The 20,556-nt window shown below is 40.7% G+C and overlaps 1 protein-coding gene across 2 annotated transcripts in view; it reads right to left on the bottom strand.

Moving 5' to 3' along the window:
- LOC138740652 (glypican-4-like) overlaps nt 1–20,556 on the bottom strand; it is a 141,229-nt gene that overhangs the window by 104,421 nt on the left and 16,252 nt on the right. The window lies entirely within an intron of this gene.

The following is a 20,556-nucleotide window of genomic DNA, read 5'->3' as shown; positions in this document are numbered from 1 at the left end:
TCCATTCTCACAATCAGCTGCGGCGCCATCTGCATCGAAGAACTCGTGGAGCAGGGACCTCGGGCTATGCAATTTTTTTTTACAATTTACAATTTACAGGGACCAGTGGCAGCTTTAGTGAGGTGTCAAGACCAGTGGCGGTAGTGGGGAGGTGATCAGGACCAGTCTGCTTTTCCAGCCAGAATTTTAAGGTCACCTGTTTTGTATCTGGCCTAATAAGATGACCCCTTTTATGGGGTTTTTTGCGGGGCTTCAAGGGTTGTCTTATCCACTGAAATATACAGTAGATGAAAAATATATATACGCGTATACAAATGATTTGGTTAAGGCTGTTTGTGGCAAGGTGAGTTTGTTGATGAGACGAAAATATGTTCTGATGAACAATAAAGGTTAATTAAGAGGCTTGCGGTATGCTGGCCTTCATTAGACATCAGATTAAGTTCAAGAACCATGATATAATGTTGCAGCTCTATAAAACTTTGGTTAGACCACATTTGAAATACTGTGCTCCATCCTGGTCACATTACAGGAAGGATGTGGAACCTATAGAGAGGTGCACATGAGATACAAGAGCATGTTATCTGGATTGTACCACTTGTCTTATGAGGAAAGGTAAGCAGAGCTAGGGCTTTTCTCCTTGAAACAAAGAAGGAAGAGAGGTGACTTGGAGGTCTACAAGATTATGAGAGATACTTTAAGTACTTTAAGGGTGAAAGCCAGTACCTTTTTCTGGGGCGAGAGAAGAGAAAGCACCAGAGGAAATCTGTGCAATGTGAAGGGAGGAGAGTTTTGGGGAAACATCAGGAATTAATTGTTTGTTTTTTTTAATCCCCACCCCTCCATCCACACACACACACACACACACACACACACACACACACACACACACACACACACACACACACACACACATTGCCAAGGATGGTGTTGGAGGCTGGTAGAATAGGGATATTTAAAAGACTCTTAGACAGGCACATGAATAAAAGAAAATTGGAGTACTATGGGTGTAAGGTAGGGAAGGTTTCATTTGTTGAGTAGATTTATATAGGTCGGCACAAGATTGTGAACCATAGGGTTTGTATGCACTGTACTAAAATGTTCTGTTATCTGGTTTACAACAAAATCTCAATAAAATGGGGAACTGGGCAGGTCTAGTTAACTCAGAGAAGTGGGAAAAGCTCTATTTGGCTAAGTTTATCCAGTTGATGAAGGAAAGGCGGTAGATGATGTCTATATCGACTTCAGTAAGGCCCTTGATAAGGTCCCAAATGGGAGATTGGTCAAGAAGGCTCAGTTGCTCTATATGCAGGATAAGATAGTAAATTGGATATGACATTGCCTTTGCAGAAGAAGCCACAGTGTTTATCGATGGTTGCCTCTCTGAATGGAGGCCTGTGACTACTGTTGTTTATATGATGGTGTTAATGATTCTGGAGTGTGGAAGAATGAGGTGAGATTTAATGGAGGTGCAGAAAATTATGATGGGCATAGATAAGTGCCAGCACTGAAGTGGTGAATGTCTCAATCTAGACATTTAAGAAAAATTTGGATAGATATATGAATGGGATGGGTTTGTCAGCCTATGAATTGAGTGCAGGACAATGGGAACTAGACAGAATAATAATCTGGCATAGCCAAAGGGTTTGATTCTCTGCTGTAGTATTTTGTGGTTCTATTGGTAGGACTTAGCCTGTGAATGGCAATGCCCAGTGTAATGGAGCTCTTTAAATTGGCCGCAACGCTATACAATAAAAAGAGTGTTTGAGACACTTGCCTTCATTGGTGGAGCACTGAATACAAATATTGCGATGTCATGTTTAAGTTAGATGTCTCTAAGGCCACACTGCAAATACTGTGTAATTTTGGTTGCTTAACTATAGGAAGAATATTATGATATATGTAAGGGTACAGAAAAGATTTATGAAATTGTTCCCAGGATTGAGGAAGTTATCATGCGAGAAACCAAGGTCAATTTTCCTTGGAGTGTGAGGTTGAGAGGGAATCATAAGGGGCAGTGAGAAAGTGAATAGAAAAAAATGTTTCTGAAGGTAGGGGAATCTTAAGGAATACAGGTTTCCCCCACAGGCATACGTCTGTGTCCTGTTCTGGTTGACCAGTCATATCTTGGAATGGATGAATGTTGGAATTGCCCTGTATTCCTCTTGTAGTTTGTCAAATACAACATGGTGACCCACAGAGCCAGATCTCATGGGTGTTATTTTCCATAGATAGACCCGATTTTCACCATAATCGTGTAAATTTTATATTTATTCTTTTATTTGGGTGCTCTTCTTGTCATTACATCAAAGAAACGTGCTTTGACAGACCCAACGCCATTTTTAAAAAAGTGATTTGGAATACATGCGCAGATTCCACTGCCCTTAGTTACCCAGCGCCACCTCAGGCTCCCAGCAGGATCAGGAATGCCAGGCTCCAGGCAGGGACAAGGGGGAATCCTACTTGTACTGTTTTTTTTAAAATTTCAGTCGTATGTGCAGATGGATACAAGTCACATAGGTCGTAAGTTAGGGAATACCTGTAACTCTAAGTTACGGAGGAGTGAGACTTTAAAAGGACATGAGGAGACCTTCTTTCACTCAGAGGGTGGTGGGCTATGCAACAAGCTGCCAGACAGTTAGCTTCCTTCAAAAAAAAAACACTAACCCCATGAACATTGCACTTCCACAACTCCACCACCCAGAAGGGCAGGAACAGTAAATGCATGGAAATAGGAACTAAAAGTCCACTTCAAACTCAAACACTAACTTGGAAAAATGTTGCTCATCCCTTATAATCTGGGAATTCCTTTCTTGCAAGGATTCGACAACATATTATCCAACTGCTCAAACAATCAATCAATCAATATTTTTCATCTACTACTGTATTGTCTTTTTATATACCTATGGCCAAAATTCACATTGAAATTAGACTTGGGATAGGGAAAGGGAGGGATGCTTCTTGCCTGTCTCCTTTTTGCTCATACCTTGATAAAGGGCCAAGACCCGAAACATTGGTTAGATACCTTTGCCTCCTGCCTACAGGACCTGCTGAATTTCTTCAGCACTTTTGTATATTAACTACGACTTTTTTTTTTCCATTTCAAAAATAAACATTCGTGGCTCTCTGAAACATTCCTTAAATTAAGGAGTAAAGAATTTCTAAAAAGCAAAGGAAAAAAAAAATCAATGAAGTCTGCCTACTCTTCATCCAAAAAGAAATGTGCCCAGAACTAAGACGCTCAGTGGGTCTTAACCTATACCATGAAATCTCCATGGTAGAGTCATCAGCAGGAAGTGGGAAGGAGTGGAGGGTACAGAATTTTCCACTTACTTCAGCTTTTACTTAAAATCAGATAGGATGACAATCAAAATTAACATCTGGTTGCAAAATTCATTTGAATGTTAAAATTATGACCATCTGGAACAGAACATAGTGGAAAAGCAAATGTACAACAGCAAATAATGTCAGTGGAAAATATTACCATGATTAGTCTTGCAAATAAATAGGTGGTGACTGACCAAAATAAAAGACCATCCAGAGCTGCCACCTTGTTACATCAGTGCAGACTGCAGCAGAGCTACTCAGCTTTGTGACTGCAGCTGAGACACAGTCTCAACATTCTGCATTTTTCTGCTATTCAGTCATGCATTTTTGTTATTGTTGAAAGTACTGTGGAATGACACTGCCAAAGTTGAAGACCTTGGTGGTCCCTCAAGAACTCAAGCAAAATAGCCAGGTTTCTTTGTTTGTGCAGAGAATGTACCCATTTGGCCATTCAAATAAGAATGAAAAGCAACAGGCCTGGAGAGAAAAGCAATAGAAAAAAAGATGAAACAGAAAGAAAATAGCTTGGGTCCAATTACATTTTCCAGCATTTCAGTGAGCAACAGATAAACAATTTCTTGCTTAAATTCCTCTTGCCGAATGGCAAGATGCAATGTGTTGATTGAACATGTTTGAACTCTTTTGGGCACATGAAACTGCAAAGCAGTATTTGCCTCTGTAAATACCCCCAAAAAACCTACAATATTTGTATTGATTACATGTAGAACATTAACGAATTTGAAAAAGAAAAACAGAGCTGGAGAAAGTCAGCAGGTCTAGTCCGAAATGTAAGTTATGTATTTTTACCTGCTTAACCTGTTCAGTTTCTCCAGCACTGTGCTTTTACTTCAACCAGTGTCTGCAGATTTCCACGTTTTGCTTTTAAAAAAAGAAAATTCCATATACCAACAAGGCTGGATATACATACACTATTCTATGTTAGAAGATTAAACCTTTAGATTAATATTGGAAATCTAATTCACAAGAATCAGAGGAAAAGAAAGGACTGTTAAATTGTCCAGAGACACAAGAAACAGGATCAGGTGTTGGCCATTTGGCCTGTCAAGTCTGTGCTGCCATCAATAAGGAAGGGCTCAGGACTGAAACGCTGATAGTCTTTTATTTCTGGTCAGTCCTGCGTGACGTGCTAAGTTTCCCCAGCACTAAGGGTGAGAGGTGACTTAATAGCAGTGTACAAGATCATAAGATGCTTACATAGAGTGGAGAGCCAGCAACTTTTTCCTGTGGCAACAATAGCAAAGACTATAAGACATCCATTTAAGGTGAGTAGAGGGAAGTTTTGGGGCAATGTCAGAAGTGTGTGTGTGTTTTTTTTAAAAACACAGTGTTGAGTGTCTGGAATGCACTGCCAGAGATGGAACATAAATGCAGCAAGTTGGATGAAAAGCAACAGGCCTGGAGAGAAAAGCAATAGAAAAAAAGATGTGCTTAAATGCAGAGCATTAGGAATAAGTGCAGATGAACTCAGTGCATGGGTCAATACATGGAACTACAACATTATAGCCATTACAGAGACTTGGCTGTCTCAGGGGCAGGAACAGCTGCTGAACATGGCAGGCTTCAGATGTTTCAATAAGGACAGGGAAGAAGGTAAACGACGTGGGAAAAGTGGCATGGCTGATCAGGGATACCATCATGGCTGCATTATTGGAGGGATTGACAGTGTGGGCGAAAGTGAAAGTCAGGAATAGGAAGGGGACAAAGACTCGAAATTACAAAATCTCTGCCAAATGCAACAGAGATATCAAAGAGCAGATAGGGAGGCAGATTCTAGAAGGGTGCAAAGTAATTAAGATTGTAGAGTGAGTGATTTTAACTTCCCTAATATTGATTGGCACCATCTAAGAGTGAAGGGTTTGGATGGAGTGGAATTTAATCGGGGGATCTGGTATTGGTAAATGAACCAGGTCAGGTATCAGATCTATCAGTAGGTGAACATTTCAGAATGTCATCGCAACTTCATCTCCTTTACCATACCAATGGAGGACAGGAATTGAATTTGGAAAACATTTAATTGAGGTACAAGAAAACATAAAGCTATTAAGCAAGAGCTTGGGAGCATAAATTGGGAGCAGATGTACTCAGCAAAATGTATAGTAAAAATATGGCAAATGTTCAGAGAATATTTGCATGGTGCTCTAGACAAGTATATCCATTGAGGCAGGAAAAAGGTACCAAGGTGAAAGAGATGTAGAAAAGAAAGCTTTTGAGAAGTTTAAGAAGATAGGAACTAATAGAGCTACAGAGATTCATAAGCTAGGTAGGAAAGAAGAAAGGGCTTAAGAGAGCAGTAAGATAGCATTAGAAGGCATTATCAAGCAGAATTAAGGAAAACACCAAGGCATTCTACAAGTATGTGAAGAACAAGAAGATATTGTGTGAGGAGAGAACCCATCAGGGATAATGGTAGAAATCTGTGCATGGAGTCAGAGATGGTAGTGAAGGTCCTTAATGAATACTATGCTTCAATATTCTCTGGAGAATTGATCTTGGCAATAGTGAGGATAACTTTAAGAGAACTGAAATGTTTAAGCATTTTAATATTAAGAAAAAGGATGTGTTGGAGCTTTTGAAAAGCATGAAGTTGGATAAGTCACCAGAACAGAAAAGACTTACCCAAGGCTATTGTGAGAATTGAGGGAGGAGATCACTGAGCCACTGGCGAAGAACTTTGTATCGTCACTGGGGACACAAGTACCAGAGGATTGGAGGGTTGCAAAAGTTGTTCCCCTGCTCAAGAAAGCAAGTTGAGAACACTCAGGAAATTAAAGACCAGTGAGTCTTACTTCCACAGAGGGCAAACTGTTGGGAGAAGATCCTGAGAGACAGAACTAACAAGCATTTATAGACAGAACTAACAAGCATTTAGAGAAACCGAATCTGATTAAGGATGGTCAGCATGGATTCAGCAAGGGCAGGCTGTGTCTCATGAGCCTGAGTGAATTCTTTGAGAATATTACAAAGTGCAGGAGATGTAGTGTAAATGGATTTCAATAAGGTATTTGATAAGGTTCCACATGCAAGGCTCATTCAAGCAGTAAGGAGGCATGGAATCCAAGGAGGCCTTGATTTGTGAATGCAAAATTGGCTTGCCCACAGGAGACAAAGGGTGGCTGTAGATCAGTGGTTCTCAACCTTTTTTCTTTCCACTCACATACCACTTTAAGTATTCCCTATGCCACAGGTGATCTATGTAAGGATTGCTTAAGGTGGTATGTGGATAGAAAGAAAAGTTTGAAAACCACTGTTTTAATCGTATCTAATTGACTCGTTATGTGCACGGTTTCAGAATTCCAAAGGAAATGGGCCAATGACAATTTTTCTCAAGCAAAATATTTCACTAATAATTGGATCTAGAGCAGTGATTCTCAACATTCCCTTCCCTCTCACATACCACCTTAAGCATTCCCATACTAATCACAGAGCACCAATGGCATAAGGATTACTTAAAGTGGTATATGAGTGGAAAGTAAAAGGTTGAGAACTACTGTTGTAGGTGATTCATATTCTGCATGGAGGTCAGTAATCAGGGTTCTGTTTGGGGGCTCTTCACCTTAGTGATTTTTATAAATGAACTGGATGAGGAAGTGGAGAGGTGGGTTAGTAAGTTTGCTGATGACACACAAGTGGGTGGAGTTGTGGATAGGCTGGAGGGTTGCCATAGATTACAGGGTGACATCGAGAGGATGCAGAGCTAGGCTAATAAGTGCCAGATGGAGTTTAACCCAGAAATGGGTGAAGAGGTTCATTTTTGTAGGTCAAATCTGGCAGCAGAATTCAAAGTTAATGAGCAATGTAGACAGAGATCTTGCGGTCCACGTCCACGGGAGACTCAAAGGTGCAGCTCAGGTTGATAGTGTTATTGTGAAGGCAAATGCCTTTTTGGCCTTCATTAATCATGGGATCGAGTTAATGTTGCAGCATCTATCCAAGACATGAGATAGATCCCACATTGAATATTGTATTCCATTCCAGTCACCTCATTAAAGAAAAGATGTGGATGCTACAGAAATATACAGAGGAGATTTTCAAGAATGTTGCTTCAATTGGAGAGCATGCATTATGAGGATAGGTCTTTTCTCCTTGGAGCATCAGGGGATTATTGATCTCCTAAAAGAGGTACACAGGAATGATGAGAGGCATTGATCGTGTAGATGGCCAGAGGCTTTTTCCTATGGCTGAAATGGTTAACATAAGGGGGCAGAGCTTTAAAGTACTTGGGAGTAAGTACAGGTGATGGGGGCGTGGGGTTGGTGGGATGTGAGAGGCAAGCTCTCCACACAGTGAGTGGTGGGTGCATGGAAGGTGTTGCCGGTGGCAGGGATAACAGGATCTTTTAAGAGGCTATTAGATAGGTACATGGTGCCAAGAAAAATGGAGGGTTATTCAGAAGGTAAATTCTAGGCAGTTGTTAGTGTAGGTTATTATGTTGGCAGAGAACTATGAGCTGAAGGGCCTGTACTGTGCTGTCAAATTCTATGTTCTACATCAAAATGCTTCTTTCAAGACTTAAAAATCTGCCTCTCAACAAAATGTCCAGTTTTGTCCACCTTTGGTTGTAGAACACTTTTTGCTCAATACAAACTACTGCTGTTTCTGAGGTAAAAGTGATGGAAAAATCATTCTAATTTACAGCAGAGAATATTTCAAAGCTGTGCATGACAGAAAACAGAACTCCCTCAGATAATCTCTGCCTGCAAACCACACTGCAAAACCACAAACCAGAGTGAGATCATCACAGCAGTGCTTAGAGAGGATATTCTTGGAGGATCGTCAGTGAGATTATGTGGGTGGAATTTAGAAATAAGGGGATGATCACTTGGATGCAATTGTGCTGTAGACCTTCATAATAATCAGCAGGAGTGGTAGAATTAAGTATATAGGGTGATGGCAGGGAGCTGAAAGGATAACAGGGTCATAGTTGCCGATTTCAGCTTCCCTTGTTGAGCGAAACTTCCATAATGCAAAAGGCTCGGATGTAGCAGGATTTGTAAAACATATCAATGGATGTCAAAACACATGTCAAAACGTCCCTGCTAAAGAGGACATAACACTAGACCTTCCATTGGGAAAAGAGGTAAGGCAAGTAAATGGGGGTTACTTTGCGACCAGTGACCACAATTGTATTAGCTTAAAAATATCTATCGAAAAATGTTTAAAGTTCTGGATTGTTAAAGTTCTAAATTGAAGCATGGCTAATTTTGAAGGAATTAGGTAGAAACTTGCAGAGGTTCATTATGAAAGCTGTTTGCAGGTAAAGCAATGTCTGTGAAGTGAGAGGCTTTTAAAAGTGAGATGAGGTAAATTCAGGTACAACATATTCCCGAGAGAGAGTAGGGACAAGACTGGCAGGAGCAGAGAACCCTGGTTAATGATGGATACACCGATATGACATGGGGGCTTCAATGAGCAGGTAGAAAGAGAAAATCAGGTTAGCACTAGATCCCAAGAGTAGGAATTTGTAGAATGCGGAGATGGCTTTTTAGATAGCTTGTGGTCAAGTCCACTGGGGAAAAGGCAATTCTGGATTTGGTGCAGTGCAATGGGGAGCTTAAAAGTTTTCAAACCCTTAGAAGGCAGTGACCACAATAGGAGCGAATTCACTCTGTAGCTCGAGAGGGAGAAGCTAAAATGGGAATGTATTGCTATTACAGTTGAGTAAAGGTAACTACAAAGGCATGAAACAGGAGCTGGGCAATGCTGATATCAAGGGGACTTTTGCAGGGATGAGGGCAGAGCAGCAATAGCAGGAGTTTCTGGGAGTAATTTGGAAGCCACAGGATCATTTCAAACCAAAGAAACAGTAGCATTCTGCAGAGAGGGCGAGGCAACTGTGCCTGATAAGAAAAGTGAAAGATACCATAAAAGCAAAAGAGAGGGCATATTGTATTCCAACTCAGCAAGTCAGAGCATTGGGTAACTTTTTTTAAAAAGCAACAGTCGGCAACTAAAAAGCTAATAAGGGTGAAAAGATAGGGGTAATAGCTAGAAGTTATGCTTGGCATTCATCCATACCCCTCCATAAATCTTCGTCCGCGAAGCCAAGCCAAAGAATACAAGAGGACACCAACAGTTTTTTTTTCCCAAATATGCAAAGAATTTAAAAAAAGCAAGAGTGGATATCAAACTACTGGAAAGTGACGCTGGAGAAATGGTAATGGGGAACAAAGAAATGGGAGATGAATTGAATAGGTACTTGGCATCAGTCTTCAATATGGAAGACAACAGCAATATGCCAGAAATTCAAAAGCCAGGGGGTAGAAGTGAGTGTGCTTGAATAGTTGAAGGGTCTGAAGGTGGGTAAGTCACCTTGACCAGATGGACTCCACCTCAGGGTCTGAAAGGGGTAGCTGAAGACATTGTGGATGCATAGGTAATGATCTTCCCACAGCCACTAGAATTAGGAATGCTTCAGACTCAATGAACCAAATGGCCTAATTCTGCTCCTCCTTCCTATGGTTGCAGTCGAGGAAATTATACAGCAGTTATTCTGACTTTAGGGGTTGGTAAGATTCTAGAGTAATTTATCAAGGATGAGGTTTCAAGGTATTTGAGAATAGATGATAAAATAGGCTAAAGTCAGCATGAAGAGATCTTGCCTGACTAATTTGTTGTAATTTTTTGAGGAAGTAAAAGCAAGGTTGACAAATAAGAGTCAATAAATGTTGTTTACTCAGATTATCAGAAGGTTTTGCCAGAGGGGCAAATGATCCAATTCTGTTCCGATGTTTTAATTGTCATGAAAAAGGAAGAATGTGAGGAGGAGTCACGTGATGGAGTAGTGGCCGGACGGTGAACTCCAGCCCTCTCCAGAAAAGTCGGGAAAAACAAGAGAAAATACAAAGGCACAGAAATAAAAGTTACAGAAAAGTGAGTATAAAGGTGGAAAGAAGATGGCGACAAAAAAAGACAAAATCAAAATCAACGGTAAGAAGAGAGGAAGAGAAGACAACGGAGGAAGAAAGAGAAGGCCTTACCTGTCCGAAGAGGCCCGATGTGGAGAGAGAAGCCCACTTCCTCAGGTCGGTAGAAATAGAACTACAACAATGGCTCGCAGAGCCGAGTAAAAGTGCGCAACCGCGCATGAAAAAAAACACACCTACGGGAGGGGGGACCAGCTGGGGAGTCGATCTCCACAGCCGGCAACGACAGCTGCAGAACACCTGCAGCAAGAAGAGACCACAGAAAACAATGAAAACAAGAAAGAAGAGAAGAAAAGGGCAACAAAGAAACAACAGATGGCCAACCCAGAGGAAGAAGAAGAGGAAGAATACAGTGAAATAGATGAAGGGAAAGGCAAGGTAAATGATATACTTTCTCTTGTTAGAGGATACATGGAGTCATTTAAAGAATGGCAAACACAGGAATTCAATGATTTAAGAAGAAGAATAAACAACACAGAAGAGAAAGTGAATAAAATAGATATGACCTTAACAGAAATGGGAAAAAAAATGGACAAGATGGAAGAACGGGCAGTAGCAGCAGAAATGGAGGTAGAAGACTTAAAAAAGAAATTGGAGGAATCTAATAAAAAAACTAAAGAGACACAAGAACTACTAGCTCAAAAAATAGATATAATGGAAAATTATAACAGAAGAAATTACATAAAGATAGTGGGCCTTAAGGAAGATGAAGGCAAGAATATGAGGGAGTTTATAAAAGAGTGGATCCCTAAGACCCTAGGATGTCCAGAACTACAGCAAGAAATGGAAATAGAAAGGGCACATAGAGCATTGGCCTCTAAACCACAACCACAACAAAAACCAAGATCTATTGTAGTAAAATTCCTAAGATATACTACAAGAGAAAAGGTTCTGGAGAAGACAATGGAAAAAGTAAGAGAGGGCAACAAACCACTGGAGTATAAAGGGCAAAAAATCTTCATTTATCCAGATATAAGTTTTGAACTCCTAAAGAAGAGAAAAGAGTTCAATACAGCAAAGGCGATTTTATGGAAGAAAGGGTATAAATTTATACTAAAGCATCCAGCGGTATTGAAAATATTTATTCCAGGACAACAAAACAGACTATTCTCGGATCCAGAAGAAGCACGAAAATTTGCAGAACAATTACAAAAATAGACTGAGGGATGAAGACAGGTAATGAGAGTAAAAATGATCACGATTGATATGTATGTGGGTAAAGACAAAAATAGACTGAGGGATGAAGACGGGTAATGAGAGTAAAAATGATCACGATTGATATGTATGCGGGTAAAGAGGTATAAGAGTGAATAGAGACAATGTGCATACGTGAATGTATCTGTAATTAGAGGAAAATATAGATAGTATAGACAAGAATTAATAAGGGAAGGTAATGGAATAGAGAGAATAAGGAGGGAATTAAAAGAGTGACCTTTGTGACATATGAAAAGTGAAATCTTTTCTGGGGGGGCTGGGTGGGGGAAAATAGCGGTCACTGCAAAATCAGTTGACGCTTGCGAGTGGATTCGCAAATCCAAATGGAGAGGGGAGATGTGGTTGTCCGACAAGGGGAGGGGAGGGGAAGGGGAGATTGGGGATAAAGAAGAGAGAAATAGGAGAATAAGGAAAATGTTGGATGTTGTAGGAATGTTGTCTTATAAAGAGTTGAAAATAAGAAAACAGAAATGGAAAAGGAGGAATGGTAATGATGGAAAAACGGAAAGAGAAGATAAACAAAATATAAAATGGCTACGCTGAACTATATGACTTTAAATATTAATGGAATACATAACCAAATTAAAAGGAAGAAACTACTAAATTTACTGAAAAAGGAAAAAATTGATATAGCATTTGTCCAAGAAACACACTTAACTGAATTGGAGCACAAGAAATTAAAGAGAGATTGGGTAGGACATGTAACAGCAGCATCGTATAATTCAAAAGCAAGAGGAGTGGCTATATTAATTAGCAAAAATGTGCCATTTAAAATAGAAGAGGAAATAATAGATCCAGCAGGGAGATATGTTATGATAAAATGTCAGATATATTCGGAGCTTTGGAATCTACTTAATATATATTCACTTAACGAAGAAGATCAAAAGTTTATGCAAGATATCTTTTTGAAGGTAGCTAATACGCAAGGGAACATACTAATAGGAGGGGATTTCAATCTGAATTTGGATCCAAATATGGATAAAACGGGGAAAAAAATTAACAGGAAGAACAAAGTAACCAAATTTATAATTAAATCAATGCAAGAAATGAAACTTGTGGATATATGGAAGAAACAAAACCCAAAAGAAAAGGAATACTCATACTACTCGACTAGACATAAAACATACTCAAGAATAGACCTATTTTTGGTATCAGCTAGTATGCAGGATAGAGTAAGAAAAACAGAATATAAAGCGAGAATGCTATCGGACCATTCACCCTTAATACTGACAGTAAAGCTAGAGGACATCCCTCCAAGAATGTATAGATGGAGATTAAACCCCATGCTACTTAAAAGACAGGATTTTAGAGAATTTATTGAAAAACAATTAAAAATGTATTTTGAAGTAAATACGGAATCAGTGGAAGATAAGTTTATACTATGGGACGCAATGAAAGCATTCATTAGAGGGCAAATAATAAGTTATGTAACCAAGATGAAGAAGGACTATAATCAGGAAACAGAGCAGTTGGAAAGGGAAATAGTAAACATAGAAAAAAAATTAGCAATGAAGGAAGATACAACTAAAAGAAGAGAATTGGCGGATAAAAAAATAAAATATGAAACATTACAAACATATAAGGTAGAGAAGAATATAATGAAGACAAAACAGAAATATTATGAACTAGGTGAAAAAACACACAAAATCCTAGCATGGCAGCTTAAGACAGAGCAAACTAAGAAAATGGTATTGGCAACAAGGAAAAAAGACAAACAAATTACATATAATCCAAAAGAAATTAAGGAAAACTTTAGAGAATTCTATGAACAATTATACCGAACTGAAAATGAAGGGAAAGAAGGGAAAACAGATGAATTTTTGACTAAAATTGAACTACCAAAACTACAAATAGAGGAACAAAATAAATTAACAGAACCATTTGGAACAGTAGAAATACAAGAGATAATAAAAAAATTACCAAATAATAAGACACCAGGAGAGGATGGTTTTCCAATAGAATTCTACAAAACATTTAAAGACTTATTAATACCGCCCCTCCTGGATGTAATCAACCAGATTGATGAGACACAAAACTTACCAGATTCATGTAAAACAGCAATAATTACAGTAATACTAAAACAAGGGAAAGATCCACTCTCACCAGCGTCATATAGACCAATATCTTTGCTAAACACAGATTATTAGATAATAGCTAAACTATTAGCAAACAGATTAGCAGAACAGGTACCGAAAATGGTAAATTTAGACCAAACTGGATTTATCAAAAAAAGACACACAACAGACAATATTTGTAAATTTATTAACTTAATTCATGGAGTAGAAGGAAATAAAGCACCTGCAGTAGCAGTTGCTTTAGACGCAGAGAAGGCCTTCGACAGAGTAGAATGGAATTATTTGTTCAAAGTATTGCAAAAATTCAGTTTACCAGAGAAGTATATTAATTGGATTAAAGCATTATATAAGGGACCGTTAGCGAAAGTGACAGTAAATGGACATGTATCAAAGCAATTTAACTTAAGCAGGTCAACGCGCCAGGGATGCCCACTATCACCGTTATTGTTTGCGCTAGCTATAGAACCACTAGCAGAATTGATATGAATAGATAATAATATAAAAGGAATAAAAATAGAAGACAGGGAATATAAAATCAGTCTATTTGCGGATGATGTGATAGTGTACTTAACAGAACCAGAACTATCAATAAAAGAATTATAAGAAATTGAAGAAATATGGAGAAGTGTCGGGTTACAAGATAAACGTAAATAAAAGTGAATCAATGCCTATGAATAATGCGGATTTCTCAAAATTTAAGAAGGAATCCCCATTCAGATGGCAAATGCAGGCAATAAGATACCTAGGTGTACAAATAAACAAAAATCTAGGCCAATTATATAAACTCAATTACAATCCACTAATGAAAAAATTACAGGACGATTTAGAGCATTGGAAAGAGCTACCACTAACACTGATAGGAAGAATAAACTGTATTAAAATGAACATTTTTCCAAGGATACTATACTTATTTCAGGAATTGCCAATACAACTGACAGAAAAATTCTTCAAAGAGTTAAAGAAAATAATAAGGAAATTTTTATGGAGAGGGGGGAAACCGAGGATAGCACTAGATAAATTAACAGAATGGTATAAACAAGGAGGCTTACAATTGCCAAACTTCAAAAATTATTATAGAGCCGCACAATTAAGAAACCTATCAGATTTTTATCAAACAAGGGAAAAACCAGACTGGACGAGATTAGAATTAGATAAAATAGGGGAAAAGATACCTGAACACATATTATATAAATGGGACGAAAAATTGGTACAACATAGAACTTCTCCAGTATTACATCATCTCCTCAATATTTGGAAGAAGATTCATGTAGAAAGAAATAAAACAAATTATCAATTACCAAAACTAATATTGACGCAAAATAAGCTACTCCCTTTTACAATAGACAACCTTTCCTTTAGAAAATGGGAAAAAAAAGGGATTAAAAGAATAGAAAATTGTTTTTCAGGAAGTAGATTCTTATCCTTTGAACAAATGAGAGATAAGTACAATATAACTGGAGATACAGCGCTGGCATATTACCAACTGAGATCCTACTTGAAAGATAAATTAGGAAGCAATTTGAGTTTACCAGAGGGAAGTAACCTTGAAAATGTGATTACAGATACAATGTTAATCAAAAGATTTATAACAAATATGTATATTAAACTGCAAGAAAAGGAGAATGAGGAAACAAATGGTAAAACTAAACAAAAATGGGAACAAGATTTAAATATAAAGATAAAAAAGGAAACATGGGAGAAATTATGTTCTGGAACGATGAGAAATACAATAAATACGAGGCTACGTATGATACAATATAATTGGTTACACAGACTATACATTACACCGCAAAAGTTAAATAAATGGGACCCAACAGTATCTGATAGATGTTTTCGATGTAAAAAAGAAATGGGAACAACAATTCATGCAATCAGGACATGTGAGAGAGTAGAAAAATTTTGGGATGATCTCAATCAGATATTAAATAAAATAACAGAAAACAATATACCAAAGAATCCAGAGATCTTTCTCCTAAGTAACATAAAAAATAAAGAATTTGGAATTGATTTGGAGGATGCACAAAAAAGATTTGTTAAGATAGCCCTAGCCGTAGCAAAAAAATGTATTATGTCAACCTGGAAATTGGAAGATAATTTGAAAATACAACAATGGTATATAGAAATGAATAAATGTATTCCATTAGAAAAAATAACATATAGTTTAAGAAATAATATTGAAATATTCGAACAAGTATGGAAGCCTTACATTAAATACAATAGCGAAAACCTACCGGGAACAAACATTACCTAAGTTGATGGAAGGAGAAGAAAAGAAAAGAATGGACTCAGTAGAATTTCTGGTGTATTTTTGTTGAATGACAACATTGTCTGACTGGCTTAATGCAACCTAGATTGTATACCTAAAATGGATGAGAGGGGGGGGTGGGGGGGTGGCTTGGGAGGAGGGGGGGGGGGGGAGAAAAAGACACTGTATATGTGTGAAAAAGAAAAAGTGTATATCATGGCTAACGTGATTTATGGTGTGAAAAATAAAAAATTTTAAAAATAAAGGAAGAATGTGACAGGTACAGGCATTGAGATCAAGCAAATCCCATGAAATGCGCAAGAGATGCAAAAGTACAATTATAAAAGGGAAATAAGAATAGCAAAAATAGGACAAGAGGTGGCTTTGGCAGCTAAGATCAAGGAGAATCTGAATAGATTCGACAGGCATACTACAAGTAAAAAGGTAACAACAGCAAATAGGGCCCCTTACTGTGGTCATCTGTATATGTGGAGCGACAGAAGATGATCAAGATCTTGAATGAATAATTCTCATTTACTGCAGAGAAGGTCATGGAAATAAAGATTTTAAAGAAAACGAATAGTGATATCTTGCAAGATATCCTTATTACAAAACCTGCCCAGGTTTATCATCAGACATTGTGAGGAGGAGGAAAGAAATTGCAAGGGCCCTGGCAGAGATATTTACAACATCTTTAGTGAGTGGTGAGGCACTGGAGGATTGGAGGCTGGCTATTTTGTGTTTTTAATTAAGAAGGGTTGAAAGGACAAGGCAGGAAACCACAGACCAATGACCCTATCACCAGGAGCTGGAAAGTTACTGAAGGGGTTTGAGCACTTCCACTCTGACCACTGCAACTGGAAAAGATCTCCCAGCAGCCAGCCACTTTAATTCCACTTCCCATTCCCACAATTACATGTGGCCATGGTCTAGTGTCCTGCCAGACTGGGGCCACACATACATTAATACCTTGCATTTCATCTAAGCAGTCTCCACCCAGATAGCATCAACATTGACCTTCAAATTACTGTAGCCCCCTTCACAACCCCCCTCTTTTATTTCTCTCTTGCCACATTCTCCATTTTCTTTTTCTCCCTGCTTGCTACCCACGCCTACCTCCCTCCAGTCCTCCACCCCCTTCCTTCCTCCCATCAGAGTAAATCTTGCAGCCATCTGCTCTTTCCCCTATCACCTCTTGGCTCCTTTCTTTTCAACTGCTTCCCCCCACCCCCACACACACTATTTATCACCGGCCATCCTGTGCTCCATCCCCACTTTTTTTATTTTAGGCATCTGCCCAATTCTTACTATACCTGATGAAGGGCTTTTAGCCCAAAACATTCCTCCTGCACTTGGTGTGTTGCTCCACCATCTGCAAACTTCTTGTTTACCTTTTACAAAAGTTTATTTGGGTCCTTTGCAGACCAAAGAAAAGATATTCAGGAATAAAAAATAGCAGAGAAGTTTTCATAGAAAACAACATAGAAAACTTCTCAGAAAGACTGAAAAACCAGGAGCACAATGAAAGAGGGTCTCAAAGAAATTCTTCTTTGGCTTGGCTTCGCGGACGAAGATTTATGGAGGGGGTAAATGTCCACATCAGCTGCAGGCTTGTTTGTGGCTGACAAGTCCGATGCGGGACAGGCAGACACGGTTGCAGCGGAAAATTGGTTGGTTGGGGTTGGGTGTTGGGTTTTTCCTCCTTTGCCTTTTGTCAGTGAGGTGGGCTCTGCGGTCTTCTTCAAAGGAGGTTGCTGCCCGTCAAACTGTGAGGCGCCAAGATGCACGGTTTGAGGCGATATTAGCCCACTGGCGGTGGTCAATGTGGCAGGCACCAAGAGATTTCTTTAGGCAGTCCTTGTACCTTTTCTTTGGTGCACCTCTGTCACGGTGGCCATTGGAGAGCTCGCCATATAACACGATCTTGGGAAGGCGATGGTCCTCCATTCTGGAGACGTGACCCACCCAGCGCAGCTGGATCTTCAGCAGCGTGCACTCGATGCTGTCGACCTCTGCCATCTCGAGTACTTCGACATTAGGGCTGAAAGCGCTCCAATGAATGTTGAGGATGGAGCGGAGACAACGCTGGTGGAAGTGTTCTAGGAGCCGTAGGTAATGCCGGTAGAGGACCCATGATTCGGAGCCGAACAGGAGTGTGGGTATGACAACGGCTCTGTATACGCTTATCTTTGTGAGGTTTTTCAGTTGGTTGTTTTTCCAGACTCTTTTGTGTAGTCTTCCAAAGGCGCTATTTGCCTTGGCGAGTCTGTTGTCGATCTCGTTGTCGATCCTTGCATCTGATGAAATGGTGCAGCCGAGATAGGTAAACTGGTTGACCGTTTTGAGTTTTGTGTGCCCGATGGAGATGTGGGGGGGCTGGTAGTCATGGTGGGGAGCTGGCTGATGGAGGACCTCAGTTTTCTTCAGGCTGACTTCCAGGCCAAACATTTTGGCAGTTTCCGCAAAACAGGACATCAAGCGCTGAAGAGCTGGCTCTGAATGGGCAACTAAAGCGGCATCGTCTGCAAAGAGTAGTTCACGGACAAGTTTCTCTTGTGTCTTGGTGTGAGCTTGCAGGCGCCTCAGATTGAAGAGACTGCCATCCGTGCGGTACCGGATGTAAAAGGCGTCTTCATTGTTGACGTCTTTCATGGCTTGGTTCTGCATCATGCTGAAGAAGATTGAAAAGAGGGTTGGTGCAAGAACACAGCCTTGCTTCATGCCATTGTTAATGGAGAAGGGTTCAGAGAGCTCATTGCTGTATCTGACCCGACCTTGTTGGTTTTCGTGCAGTTGGATAATCATGTTGAGGAACTTTGGGGGGCATCCGAAGCGCTCTAGTATTTGCCAAAGCCCTTTCCTGCTCACGATGTCGAAGGCTTTGGTGAGGTCAACAAAGGTGATGTAGAGTCCTTTGTTTTGTTCTCTGCACTTTTCTTGGAGCTGTCTGAGGGCAAAGACCATGTCAGTGGTTCCTCTGTTTGCGCGAAAGCCGCATTGTGATTCTGGGAGAATATTCTCGGCGACACTAGGTATTATTCTATTTAGGAGAATCCTAGCAAAGATTTTGCCTGCAATGGAGAGCAGCGTGATTCCCCTGTAGTTTGAGCAGTCTGATTTCTCGCCTTTGTTTTTGTACAGGGTGATGATGGTGGCATCACGAAGGTCCTGAGGTAGTTTTCCTTGGTCCCAACAAAGCTTGAAAAACTCATGCAGTTTAACATGCAGAGTTTTGCCGCCAGCCTTCCAGACCTCTGGGGGCGATTCCATCCATACCTGCTGCTTTGCCACTTTTCAGTTGTTCGATTGCCTTATATGTCTCATCCTGGGTGAGGACTTCATCCAGCTCTAGCCTTAGGGGCTGTTGAGGGAGCTGGAGCAGGGCGGAATCTTGGACTGAGCGGTTGGCACTGAAAAGAGATTGGAAGTGTTCTGACCATCGGTTGAGGATGGAGATCTCGTCGCTGAGGAGGACTTTGCCGTCTGAGCTGCGCAGCGGGCTTTGGACTTGGGGTGAGGGGCCGTACACAGCCTTTAGAGCCTCGTAGAAACCCCTGAAGTCGCCAATGTCCGCGCTGAGCTGGGTTCGCTTGGCGAGGCTAGTCCACCACTCATTTTGGATCTCCCGGAGTTTGCGTTGAAGATGGCTGCATGCGCGACGGAAGGCTTGTTTCTTCTCTGGACAGGACGGCTTTGTAAGGTGAGCCTGGTGGGCAGCTCGCTTCTTTGCCAGCAGCTCCTGGATTTCCTGGCTGTTTTCGTCGAACCAGTCCTTGTTTTTCCTGGAGGAGAAGCCCAGTACCTCTTCAGTGGATTGCAGTATGGTAGTCTTCAACTGATCCCAGAGGGTTTCAGGGGACGGGTCCGTGAGGTGGATTGCATCGTCGAGCTTTGCTTTGAGGTTTGCCTGGAAGTTTCCTCTCGCTTCGTCTGACTGCAGGTTTTCAACATTAAACATCTTTCTGGGGGCTTTACTGTTCCTGGGCTTTGGCTTGAAGTGAAGGTTGAGCTTGCAGCGAACCAGCCGGTGGTCAGTGTGGCATTCCGCTCTGGGCATGACCCTGGTGTGGAGCACATCTCGTTTGTCACTTTCTCGCACCAGGATGTAGTCCAGGAGGTGCCAGTGTTTGGATTGGGGATGCATCCAGGTGGTCTTAAGGCTGTCCCTCTGCTGAAAAAGGGTGTTTGTAATGACAAGCCGCTGTTCTGCGCAGAACTCCAACAGGAGGCGCCCATTGTCGTTGCACTTGCCGACGCCATGCTTGCCCAGGATTCCAGGCCAGGTTTCTGAGTCTTTGCCGACGCGAGCGTTGAAGTCGCCAAGGATGACAACCTTGTCGGCTGTAGGGGTGCGTTGGATGAGGTTGCTCAGGTCAGTGTAGAACTTGTCCTTTTCTGCTAGTTCCGCCTGGAGGGTTAGAGCATAGACACTGATGAGGGTGATGCAATGCTTGTTTTGAAGGGGGAGTCGCATGGACATGATTCGGTCCGAGTGGCCTGTCGGAAGGTTTTCAAGTTTGGAGGCAATGAAGTTTTAGACCATGAAGCCTACACCAGATAGGCGTCGTTCATCCGAAGGCTTGCCAGACCAGTAGAGTGTGTAGCCCGCGCCGCGTTCTTGGAGGCTGCCTACATCTGCCAGGCGGACTTCACTGAGAGCGGCTATGTCGATGTCAAGTCTGAGGAGTTCATGTGCAATGAGGGCAGACCGACGTTCAGGTCGGTGGCTGTCAGCCTTGTCTAGCATGGTTCA

The sequence above is a fragment of the Narcine bancroftii genome, chromosome 8 (assembly GCF_036971445.1).
Source record: "Narcine bancroftii isolate sNarBan1 chromosome 8, sNarBan1.hap1, whole genome shotgun sequence".
Classification (NCBI taxonomy): Eukaryota; Metazoa; Chordata; class Chondrichthyes; order Torpediniformes; family Narcinidae; genus Narcine; species Narcine bancroftii.
Note: the sequence above shows the minus strand (reverse complement) of the source record. Positions and strands in the feature narration are given on the sequence as shown.